At 36.6% G+C, this 12,848-nt stretch overlaps 1 long non-coding RNA gene across 11 annotated transcripts in view; it reads left to right on the top strand.

Moving 5' to 3' along the window:
- LOC130708275 (uncharacterized) overlaps positions 1–12,848 on the top strand; it is a 234,481-nt gene that overhangs the window by 118,540 nt on the left and 103,093 nt on the right. For all 11 annotated transcript variants that reach the window (XR_009008453.1, XR_009008447.1, XR_009008450.1 and 8 more), the window contains exons 4-5: positions 2,960–3,020; positions 4,633–4,761. This is a non-coding gene — a long non-coding RNA (uncharacterized LOC130708275). The remainder of the gene's footprint in view (positions 1–2,959; positions 3,021–4,632; positions 4,762–12,848) is intronic.

Genomic DNA, 12,848 nt, shown 5'->3' with positions numbered 1-12,848 from the left:
CATCTGCTTATTATTATTATTAAAGCTAACCTTTATGGGCTACCTCCTCTGTGTTAGGCACTATTTTAACTACTTTGCATGCATTCTCTAACTTAACCTTCATACAAATCCCATGCAGGAAGGTATCGTGATTAACTCCATTTTACAGAAGAGAATACAGATTGATTAAATAATTTGCACAGGGTCAATCACTAGTATACATGAGGATAAGAATTTAAACCAAGTAATCTGATCCAAGAGTTCACATTGTTAGCTACTTTTAGTGGCTGTCTCCAAATGAGTTTAAAGAGAAAAGGGACGGAAGGGTAAAATGAAAGAAAGGGAGAAAAGAGAACTGAACATCCATAGTGTTGGCTGATACCACTTGAGTCCTTATGGAATTGCCTTCACTGAGTTATGGATTTATGTTATATTCTTGGCTTTTCACAGAAGTCACTATAAAAACTAGTCATGTGGAATCTACTTCTCCATTTGATGTGAAAAATTATTTGTGAGTTTTACCCATTATATCATTTAATTCTTCTGCATAATACTCCACATAGGAAAAAACACTTCCAAGTTTGTTTCTGGTAAAACCTTAATATCTCTTGAGGAACTAGACTGTTTCCTTCTGTCTGATGATTAAAGTTGTGTAACTAGCTTTGCTTTGGCTGCTGGAAAACTTAGAGCCAGACTTTATGCTTAGTCACAGAAATTGTACTGATCTTCTGATTGGAATGGTTGGCTTTTCTCCTTTGACCATCTTTCCATCCTAAACTTTATTCTTATATAATTGTATTATATTTATCTCTTCTGACAGCTGGCTATTATTATTATTTTTAGAAAGAGGTGGATATAGTGCAATTAAATGCAGTGAGGTAAATATCTGTATGAGATGATGACTTCCACTCTGTCACCTGTGGCTTGATGTCATGTAGAACAGTACATACAATATCCAATATACTCTTTGTAACCATCTTAATAATAATTTGATGATAGCAATCTTTTGAAGATAAGGATCAGAGAGTTCCAGGACTTTGCCCCAAATCACAAAACTAATTAATAAGTTGCAGAGTCCAGGGAGAAATTGAGAATTTTCAACCCTATTTTGCTGCCATGGTGGCCATTACTTCTGGTCTCTTGAGGGCCATATCAAAATAGGTGACTATGCTTCCTACAACACATTAAAAAGTCACTGTTAGAACTGGTTTGCAAGGCAGAAATAGAGACAGATGTAGAGAACAAACATATGAACACCAAGGGGGGAAAGTGGGGAGGTGGGTGGTGGTGGTGGGATGAATTGGGAGATTGGGATTGACATATATACACTAATATGTATAAAATAGATAACTAATAAGAACCTGCTGTATAAAAAAATAAATAAAATAAAATTCAAAAAAAAGAAACGGGGTGCTAGGATCGATGGGACAATATTATGACTTAGTATAGTGATATTTAAGCTCTTAAACAATTTAAATATATTAGTTAACTAATTTAACTCCTACTTTTGGCTTTTTAAAAATTATTTTTGTATTGAGATATGATTGGCATATAATATTGTGTAAGTTTGAAGTGTACAAGGTTTTGGTTTGATACATTTATATATTGCAATATGATTCTACTTTTAGCTTTCAAAATTAAATTTATATTTCCTCCATCACAAAACTTGTGAATGTCCTTTCTAAAAAATATAGAAATCCAGTAAGGTAGAAAGAAGAGAGTAAAAAATTACTCAAAGCTTACCATTTAGGGTAAACGGGTGTTACGTTTAACATTTTAAGATTTTTTTCTATGTATAATTATTTTTTAAACTTTTCTTGGTTTTGATCATACTATTTTCTACTCTCATTTCCTCCTTAAATACCATAGATAATTCTCCATGTGATTATCAGCACTTTACAATAGAATTTCAAATAGCTGCAGACTAATTAGAAATGTAATTCATGATAATTCCCTTAACATTTCCTCTATTGTTGAGCTTGTCTTTAATATTACTCATAATGTTGCAGTAACTGTCTTGGTGCATGTAATTTTTTTGTATTTAAGTTATTGTATTAGGTCAAATTAGCAAAGATCTAATTACTTTACCAAAAGTGAGGTGGTGTGATGTGGTAGACAAAGCATGGGCTTGGTGCTAGAGAGACTTGGACTGGAATTCTGTTTCTGCTTCTCTCTAACTCTGTGGCTTGGACAAATCACTTAACTCACAGATCCTTTGGGTTTACATTTATAAAATGGGGATACTCATATCTGCTTCACTGTGTTGTTTTAAATATTACATGAAATAATGTACATAAAGCTCTTAAATAGCTTGTAAGGTTTTGATGCTTGTTATTGAACCATTCTCCAGATGGTTGCTCCAAGTTACCTTCTTATAAGTAAAGTATGAAAAATTCCCATTTCATCACACTCTTCTTAGCATTTTTTTTTACAGTGATTCAATAGATAGAAGGAGTGTCTTGTTATTTTTCAAGTCCTGCTGCTTTGCTTCTCAGAGAGAATGAGTATGTTCTCATAGACTGGTTGCCATGTTGATTGGGGTCACTTACTGACTTAGGAGAATTTTTTCCTCCTCAGAAAAGAAGTTTTATGTATGAAAGTGTTATTATTCTTGGTTTACTTTTTCCTTTATCATGAATTTTAAAATGTCTATTCCTTAACATACTCCACAGTTTTTCTTCATGTCTTTCTATAAAGCCTTTTGATTACAGGATAATTTAAAGACCTGGTTCTTTTCCACATATGACACATTTTATGTCTATGCTTAGTGGGACCTACAGGTGGGATTACAGGTAGGATCTAATGAAATCTTACCTTAATGACTCCAATCTTATTGGCTTACTCAGAGTCATTCACTATCTGCAAGAAATTCTATCCAATACTTTGTGTCTTTAGGTATGGTTCTTTTGTCATGTTTATTTCAGTTTAGTGAATATTTATTGAATGTATACTACTTACCAGCCATTGTGTTACTCTCTAGGTCAGGAGTTCCATGGACCCTGAACACTGTGGTTGGAAACCAATGTGATCTGTGAACTTGGGTAGGAAAAATAAATCTATCTTTGCCCTAAAAATCTCTTACTAGCTAATCATTAATTCTCCAAGTTGCAAATGTAAAGCAGCTAATTCCAGCAATATTAGCAGTGTCTGTGATTTTTGTCATCATTAGAAATCACAAATATTTTATTGTCACACTACAGTTATTGTTGAGATCTAGAAATGTTACCTTCGTTACCATAGTTGACCTTTGAACAACACAGGGCGTTAATCTGAGTATAGTTTATAGTCAATCCTCTGCATCTATGGTTCCTCTATATCCAAGGATTCAACCAGCCGTGGATGGTGTGGTACTGTAGTATTTACTATTGAAAAATATCTGTGTATAAGTGAACCTGAACAGTTAAAACCTGCACTGTTCAAAGATCAACTGTATTTTAAAATTATGTTGGTTATTTGATTTACCATGAGATTTTATTTTATAATGTATTACTAAAAAAGAACACACATTACTATATCATAAATTTTTTCTCTAATTATTTCTATGATTGGTTAATATAAAATATGCAAATATTTCCCTAATTGTTTTCACTTATAATCCTATAAATTTTATTTATGCATTTAAAAAGTTTATTCTGAGAAAGTTATTTTCCACAGATTTCATCAGCTTGACAAAGGCATGGCACAGAAATGGTTAAAAGCTCCTGAATGGGTGAATAAAGTATTTATAAAAATAAGGTCATCATAACTTTAATTCTGTGGGTTTTCCACATGCCTTCTCTACCTAATACAGATTTTCTTTGGGGAATGGTGCTTCTTGGGTATCCTTTACTCTTTCTAACATGACTTTAAAGTCATAAATGTCTACTGAACTCTTACAACGTGTGTCAGATGCTTCACTTTACCTCCATTGTCTCATTTAATTCTTCAGAGCTTGCTATGAGATGGATACTATTATTTCCCTCATTTAACAAATGATGAAACTGAGGCTCAGAGAAATTAAGTAACTTGCCTATTCACGGCGCTGTTGAGTGGAGGAAACTGCTTGGGCAGGTTCTGAGGTCCATGGTTTTAAATGTGGCCTTGTTAAGCCAAGAGTCACTTGACATAGTTAATTTTAATCAAAGGCCACTGAATTACATAACCCCTATCCTATTACCACAAGAATCCTAAGAATTAATAGGAGAATGACATGCTTCCTTTCTTCATCATGTAGACGAGTTTCTGTGCTGATCATTCTCCTTTTTCCCTCCAGATTCTTTTTTTTTGCTCTTCTCATCCCTGTACTCTGTCCCAAAAATCTGACCTCAAGAATGGCGTAATTTGGGCTCCACTTTTCTCTACTTCTAATTGGCTTCTGCTAATGGAAGGCACTGGTGAGAAAATGGAGGAAGAGCTGGGGGAGAGCTACCAATATTTCTGTCTCTACTTTCCCCTGCTGGGCCATGTTTTTTACAGTTACTGTGTTCCTTTTTCTATGGTTACATATCCTATGTGGAGGTTCCTTTTCTCTTGCTACAACTTTTTTTGAGTACCAGTAACATTTTTCCCTCCTCTGCCCCTTCAGGTCTCGGTTGATAACAGCTTCCTACTATTGCTAGTCCCTGGGTGCTCCATCATCTCTTGCTAGTAACCTTGACTTTCTTTTCCTTTCAGTAAATAATGACTTCATTGAACCTTCCCCAATTAACCCTTTGAAAGGACCATCTGATTTTTACCAGCACCACCATTGATACAGTTTCCTGTTGTAGATGGAATGACCAACTTGTCCATAGTTCAAGAAAGGTAAAAGCAGTTTCTCTTCACTAAACATTCACATTCCTCTGCATGAAGATTTTCATGTTTGACAAAAGTATGTTTTGATGGATGAGCAGTTGGGCAGGGGAGAAGCATCAGTGGAAAGATACTAGACTAAGTCCAAAAACTATGTCTGCTTTTGTATCTGTCCATCTTCCTAATGTAAACTTGGGCAAATTCTAGAACCTCAGCAAGACTCAACTTCTTTATCACAGCAAAGACAATAAGGATGCCTGTCAGAAGGCTGTATGAGGAACAAATGAGACGATCCAATGAAAAGACTGTATTCTATAAAGATATGTATAAAGTGAGGTATTTTAAACTTGACTAATTGCTCACACACTGTGTTCATTAAAAAAAAGATAATAGATATGGGAGCACTACAATAATTGGGCATTTTATAAATGTGATTTAATTCTATATATTGTACATTTCAGAAATCTAGGGGCCTATCATATACATGGGTATCCTTTACTCTTTCTAATGGGACTTTAAAATATAAATGTGTAGTGACCTCTTACCATGTATGTCAGATACTTCACTTTACTTCCATTATCTCAATTAATTCTTCAGAAAATGCTATGAGATGATTACTTCCCTCATTTAGCAGGTGATGAAACTGAGACTCAGGGAACTTGCCTATTCACAGTGTTCTTGAGTGGAAGAAACTAACTCCAGTGCTAGCAGACTGCCTGGCTTGTATTAGCTACTCAGTAAATATTTCAAGAGATAGTCACTAAGTGCCTAAGAAATGATGCCTAGTCTCAAATATCTATTTTTTTTTGTCTTGCAAAAAAAAAAAAAGAAAAAGAAAAAGAAAAAAAGCTGACAAACACACGCATGTAAAATGAGTTACCTAAACAAGAGGACACTTGACTCATTCTGACCAGGCAGGAGGAAAGACATGAGAGAATAAGGTAGAATGGCAAATGGAAAATGATCTGGTGTGACTGTAACATAGGATGACTATGAGAGGTGCTGGAAATGGTGCAAGCTCAGGCAAAAGTACTAAGGTGTAAATAGAAGCATAGATACAAAATAGATTTTAGGTCAAGCTGGAAAAATTGGGTTGACTGCATGTAAGTGAGAGGCAGATGGTATTGATATAATCAGGGAGAGGGTCTCGAAATTTCTGACTCATATTCCTGCATGGCTAGTGGCATGCAACTGATGCAAGGATAAGTTTTGAGGTTGGATGTCATAATATGAGTTCAGACATGTAATAAGAAAAATCATTGGGATACTTAAACAGAGATGTGATGTTCCCAAACTTTTTAAAATCTGGATCTAAAAGTTAGAGACAGGTCAGGACCACAGAAATATAATGATATTTCATGAATACTGCCAAGAATGAGTTATTTTTAAGAGTTGAATTTTTTGAATAGTAAGAATTCATTACTGTAAGCACTAAAACTTTAAAAAAGTAATCACTTGGATGATCGAAAATTTTATTGCACTTTTTTCTGCCACCTTAAATGATGCATCTTGAACCAAATTTATTTTTTTCTTGATGGCTTAGGGTCATCACTATAATCATTTGTCATGATACCATGCTATAATTCAGTGATGCCGTTGGAATAATTGAGATAGATAGAACTGTTTCCCTTTGTTAAACAACTTCAGATCATTGTTGTGCTTTTTCTTCTTGAGTTTCATTTTTATCATTTCTATGATTTCTCATTTGCTGTCAGCTATCACTTGCTGCAGCTATCAATGTGTCACCATGAACTGATACACTGTATCCTTTCAATCACTTGCTCTTCAGCTAACACTAGTTGGGAAACCAGATAATCATGTATACTGGAGCTTTATGCAGAGCCTGCCCAGACAGTGTCAGAAGGAGGGACAGAGCATCTCCCTAAGAGGAAACTACATGAGCCTTAATGAAATAGATTTGGAATACTTCTTTTGACTCTTCAAAGGACTTCTGTGTTTACTTTTTAGTTCTCAGCTGTGTTTCACAAAGGTAGCATCGCCAGAATTTGAGTTCTGGATTAGTAAATTGTTTTTGTATGCATCCCAAAAAGGATAAGATAAACCAATAGTTCAGGACAGTACAGTTTAATACATAGTTTTAATTCTCAGACATAGAATCTGCTCTGATTTTCATCAATTATATAGGATTAAGTGTTCATACTACTTTTTCAGTTCATTTGCTACAAGAAAAAAACATAGGGTCTAGTTGATTAGCAGGTCTTTGGTGGTGTTTAAATTGTGTAAGGTCAGTAATTTAAGTTAGAATACTTTGTTAATTTTTTCAAGGTGATTAGATCAAACCCAGTTGATTGAATATACCAGTGTTTCTGCAGTATAAACCCTCATGTGTTGGTCCATGTGCTTTTGCATTGTTTTCTAGGCAGGTTTTATTGTGCTCCCCTATGCTAACACCCTGGAATGCGTTGCCGTCCCTTTCTCTAGTTAAAGTAGTCCTTCTCCATTTGTCACTGTGTGTCACCACAAATGTTACTTTGAAGCTCTTTTTCTCTCCCACGTGCACATTTGTTAGCAGTTTCTTGATAGTGTCTACTGGGTTATTTGTCTCCGAGGAATATCATTTTCGGTTTATTTTTCTCTGATATTCATTTAATGACTTGTCACTTTAACTCAAGCTATAATTTCCTGTCAATTATATTGTAAATTTCTCATGCATCAGTCAGCATGTCTCTTGATGTTCCTCCTGTTATGTCTTGTCTACAGAAATTTTCTTCTCCCCATGACCTTTGATTTCCTGAGGATTTCTTGTCTTCTCTCTACTGTATGGCCAGGAATCTATTGCCTATTTTTACTCTGGCAGCTAAAAAGATAGCAAGGTACATACAAGCATACGAAGCAGCTCCCTCCACTCTCACCTTTTGTATCTTTTACTATCTAGACAGACATGCATGCACAGGTAGAATGCCCAGCAAAAATTGGAGTTATGCGGCCAAAAGCCAAGGAACTACCAGAAGCGAGGATTGAGGTCTGGAACAGATCCCTCCCTAGAAACTTCAGAGGGAATATGGCCCTGCTGACACCTTGATTTATATGTGGAATCTAGAAAAACGGTACAGATGAACCTATTTGTAGGGCAGGAATAGAGACGTAGATGTAGAGAACGGATGTGTGGACACAGGGGGGAAAGGACAGGGTGGGACAAATTGGGAGATTAAGTTTGACATAAATACACTACCATGTGTAAAATAGATGGCTAGTGGGAAGCTGTTGTGTAGCACAGGGAGCTCAGCTCAGTGCTCTGTGATGACCTAGAGGGGTGGGATGGGGGGGTGGGAGGGAGGTCCAAGAGGGAGGGGTATAGGTATACATATTGCTGATTTACTTCATTGTACAGCAGAAACTAGCACAACATTGGAAAGCAATTTTACCCCAATAAAGAAGAAAAAAGACTCTGAGAGAATACATTTCTGTTTTTAAGCCAGTCAGTTTGTGGAACTTGTTACAATAGTCCTAGATAATTAATCCAACTCCTATTATCTGACTTTTTTTTTTTTTTAAAGGCATAGATTAAGTCAAAAATATTTTGGAGACTCTATCTGCCTTGCCCACCTCAAGAGAAAGACACTATATTTTACGTATTAAAAAATGTAGGGCTTCTCTGGTGGTGCAGTAGTTAAGAATCCGCCTGCCAATGCTGGGGACACGGGTTCGAGCCCTGGTCTGGGAGGATCCCACATGCCGTGGAGCAACCGGGCCCGTGGGCCATAACTACTGAGCCGGCGAGCCACAACAACTGAGCTCGTATGCCACAACTACTGAAGCCCACGCACCACAACAAGAGAAGCCACCGCAATGAGAAGCCCGCACACCACAACAGAGACCCAGTGCAGCCAAAAAAAAAAAAAAATGTAGAAGGGCTTTCCATTCAGTTCCAAGAGCAACTTTCGAAGACAGTGGTTCCCAAACCTGGCTACGTACATGAAACACTTGGGGAAACTTTTAAAAAATGCAGATGTCTAAGTTTTACTTTTTGGAGATTCAGATTCAATATGTTTGGGAAAGAACCTGCTTTTCTATTTTGAACAATCTTTCTAGGTAATTTTAATGATTAGGTGAGTATAGGAAGCACTGATCTAAAGGGTTGAGTAATGAAGGATATATTTCAATACCTGGGCATATAATTCTTGGAAAAAGGGATCATCTAATAAACTTTCGAATCCCTTTCCTCCAATTTCATTGATTTTAAGATTGAATAAGCTAACCAGAAAACCTCTGCCCTGAACTTCATTCTTGTGAAGCAAAAGAGATAGGGACCTTGGGAGAGAGTGAATGTAATAAACTTCTAGGGGCTTTAACAGCCAAGGAATTAAATTTTGGGGATAGTTGAGTACTTTAGGAAGTCAGTTTTCATTCACAATTCATTCAGCAGAGTTACAGAAGACCTACAATGAACCAGTTAATATAGACTCAGGCGAAGATGAGATATGCTCCTTTGAGCAGAACTTCTAAAAAGAGAGATGGCTCAAGAAGTAATGACAGCAAGCTTTAAAATGTAATTCTGCAAATAGGACCTCAGGTAGCTACAGAAACCAACATGGCTACACAAGGAGCCCTCTCATGCATCCAGATTCTAAAAATCATGTGCGAAAGATGGGAGAGGGACACATAAACAAAAATACAAAAGAAGAGCATGGGGCTATGAAAATTGCGTTAGGAAAGCTTGAAGTAACAGAGCAGGTAATATGGTTTCCTTTTATACATAAACAAACTAAAATTAAGGAGGTAAAGCATCTTGGTTATATCTTGGACCTAGCCAAATGGTACTGAGTCCTATTCCTTCATTTCCTCCACTGCTCTGTTGCTCAAAGCTAAAACGTGATGTTCCTTGTGGCATAAACCTAAAGGAGTCAACTGGAGGCTTTTTTGCAGAAAATAAACCCAGAATTGCCACTTCACTTCTTATACATACAGACCTCCTATCCATAAAGGAAAAGGGAGTACTCATAAGTCTTCAAAATAATATTTTTAGCTAAAACCTGCCATAAGATATTCTCTAAGAGAAAAGGGATATCAATGTCCCTTTTTCTGATGCCCCAAATCAGAATGTCACTACGTTTTTGTTCTTTCTAAGTCAATTTTTAAAACCTTCCATATTTTTTTGAATCACTGTAGTAAACTCCCTGATTTTGAAAGGATACTTTAATGTCTTTTAGTCTCAGAGCTCCAGGGTCCAGAGATGAATCTCTTTTCATGACCAATTAATTACATCCTCTTTCTGTAGAGATACTGTTATAACTTAGGCTTTTAAAGCTACTCTTAGTTTAGTTTTGATGAAAATGATTGACACCGCAATGAATATAGATTTTTGGCTGTAAATGCCCCAGTCCAGGGCTGTGAAAGACTAGGAGATAGACTTCTAAATCATTAGTTGACTGCTTGATGTATATTGGATAAGATCAAAGAGTTTGGTAATTACCTAATCAATCCTTCCAACAAGTCTTTGAGGTAGGGGGCTAATAGCATTGAACTCATTTTGCCAATGGGAAACAGGCATTGGGAGAATGTTTAGTGTTGACTTTTATTCCCGTGTTACAAGCAATTCTGGAAAAAAATACTTGTTTTCTTTCCCATCTTCCATCTCTAGTCTAGAACAGGTTATTTTCCAACACACAATGGGAATCAGAGTGAGAGAGAAAATACTAAATAGTAAGAAGCTAATACAGAGCCTGTTGGACTAAGCTTGAACATAGAAATGGATTTTTTTTTTAGAAAATCCTTCTATCATCACAGATATATTTATAACGCTTGCCTAAAACATCAGAACTGACTGACATACTAAACTGTTGAATCATGATCTATTTTGGAAGGGAGAGAGAACACAGTCAGGATGTCGACAAAAATGCAAGTGGATGTTCTGTTCTATTTGAAAGGAACAATGAGGGTCATGACCCATAACTTACAAAGAGTTCTATGCACTTTTGGCAGAATTTAAAGGGCATCAGAAATATATCATGGGATTTCTGGGCAAAGAGCAAAGGAAGGATGTGCACAAAGAGATCTTTCTAAGGAGATGAGTGATCTGAACCCAGTCAAGAGAGTCAAAGGGGACATGTAGGTGAGGCTGGAGGGTGGTTGTAAGGAACTAGTGAGAGTCCTTAGTGTTTCATTGAATTTCCCTGATTGCATTAGTCAGTTGCAAGTGTGCATAAAAATGCTGTGGCGAGGTCTGCTATTCACCACCATCTATTCCAGGTGTCCCTTAGAATCCTCTATGTGGGAGCCCACAGGGACCTTAGAGGTCACTGAGTTCAACACTGCCATTGTACAGATAAAGAAATCAGATACAGGTGAAAAGACTTGCCCAAGGTCACATAACTCATTATTAACAGCCTATGGACTGGAGCCAAGAGTATTGAGTTCCAAAGTTTTTATTTCATGTACTCTATATTGTCCCTACTTTTTATCAATTCATTCCTTCATGCGACAAAAAATTTCTCAAGTGATCAATATGTTCCAGGCACTCTACTAGGCACTGGAGATTCGAAGAAAAATAAAGCAGCTTCTGCTTTAAGGCGCCACATCCCTGTGGAACAGTCATATTTGTGTTAAGATACAGCCACAAAATGATAAATATCATGAGAGTGACTATGGGAACAGAGAAGAGGGATGAGTTTAGAATTACACAGAATATTCTTTCTTTATAGGCTTGATTTTCCAAAATTAGTTATTTACATTGGAATTCTAATTCAGATCATTGATCATTTAAGAAAACATAAGCTTAGATTTTTCTTTGCTTATGAATGTGAATTAGAGCCATCATATTTTTGGAGATTTGATTTCTTTCCAGGCTTCTATTGTGGATTGAATTGTGTCCCTCAAACAAGATATGTTGAAGTCTTAACCCCTAGTACCTCAAAATGTGATTTTTTTTTGGAAGTAAGTTCTTTACAGAGGTAATCAAGTTAGAATGAGGTCCTTAGGATGGACCCTAATCCAATATATGGATTATAAAAAGGGGTGTCCTTATAAAAAGGGAAAATGTGGACATGCACAGAGGGAAGATGATGTGAAGACACACAGGGAGAAGTTGGCTGAGTGACTAGAGTGATGTATCTACAAGCCAAGAAATGCCAAGGAATGCCAAGGATCCACTAGAATTCCAGACTTTTTTGATTTTGGAATTCCAGCCTTTAGAACTGTGGGACAATAAATTTCTGTTGTTTAAAGTCACATAGCTTTTTTTGTTTTCTTTGTGACTGCAGCCCTAGGAAACTAATACAGCTTTCTGGACAGTGATCAAAGAGCAGGATTGATTTCTATTCTTAATATCTTGCTCCAAGACTTAAATAAAAAATAACTGGCAGCTGTGCAGCCACATTTGACCAAGTCATGTGGACTCTGGACTCTAGATCCAGTGCAGTTGGACACTTGCACAGGGTTCTCTAAGGGCTGAATCGGGTTTTGGGACATTCACATCCTCCCACCTCGTTCAAATCACTATTAATATTCCTTTAGTAAGCTTTTAACATTGAGTTCTTAATGTGGTCTCACAACTGTCTCAGGTTCCTAAAAATTATAAAGAACTGACCTAGCTAAAAACACGAAAGCTCCTTCAGCTCTCTGGCTTTAGAATGCCAGGCTTTTCACACTGAAATGACTGGGCTGTTTCCATCGAAAACTTCTAACATGACGATTGTCGTCAAAGTAAGCTGGTATTTTAAAAATGATTTAATGACTACGACTGCAGTACAGGGCATAGTGCTTTTTGAAACCATATAACCATGACTGCAGATGTCATTTCAAAGATATACTCCTCCAATTCATGTAAAAACATCTAAGAAAGTTATTAGGCAGCATCTTTGAGAGCTGTGCAATTGTACGTAGAAGAATGCTGCAATGGCTTAAGAACTAAATTGCCTAGCAGGTTAGATTAGAAACATCAGCTCTCTATACCTTCTGCAATTGACCCTCTGTGCACCTTACACAACGCACTTCTACTCTCTGAGCTGCCATTTCATGAAGCAGAAAACCTAGGCAATGATATTCATTTCCTCCTTCCTTAGAGTATGGTGAAGCTATAGAAATTTGTGTTTGGGGTGCTTTTGGAACTCAACAAGTGAAAAAAAAAAAAACTTCTGTTT

This window comes from Balaenoptera acutorostrata, chromosome 5, assembly GCF_949987535.1.
Source record: "Balaenoptera acutorostrata chromosome 5, mBalAcu1.1, whole genome shotgun sequence".
Lineage (NCBI taxonomy): Eukaryota > Metazoa > Chordata > Mammalia > Artiodactyla > Balaenopteridae > Balaenoptera > Balaenoptera acutorostrata.
This window is presented reverse-complemented; position numbering and strand designations above follow the sequence as displayed.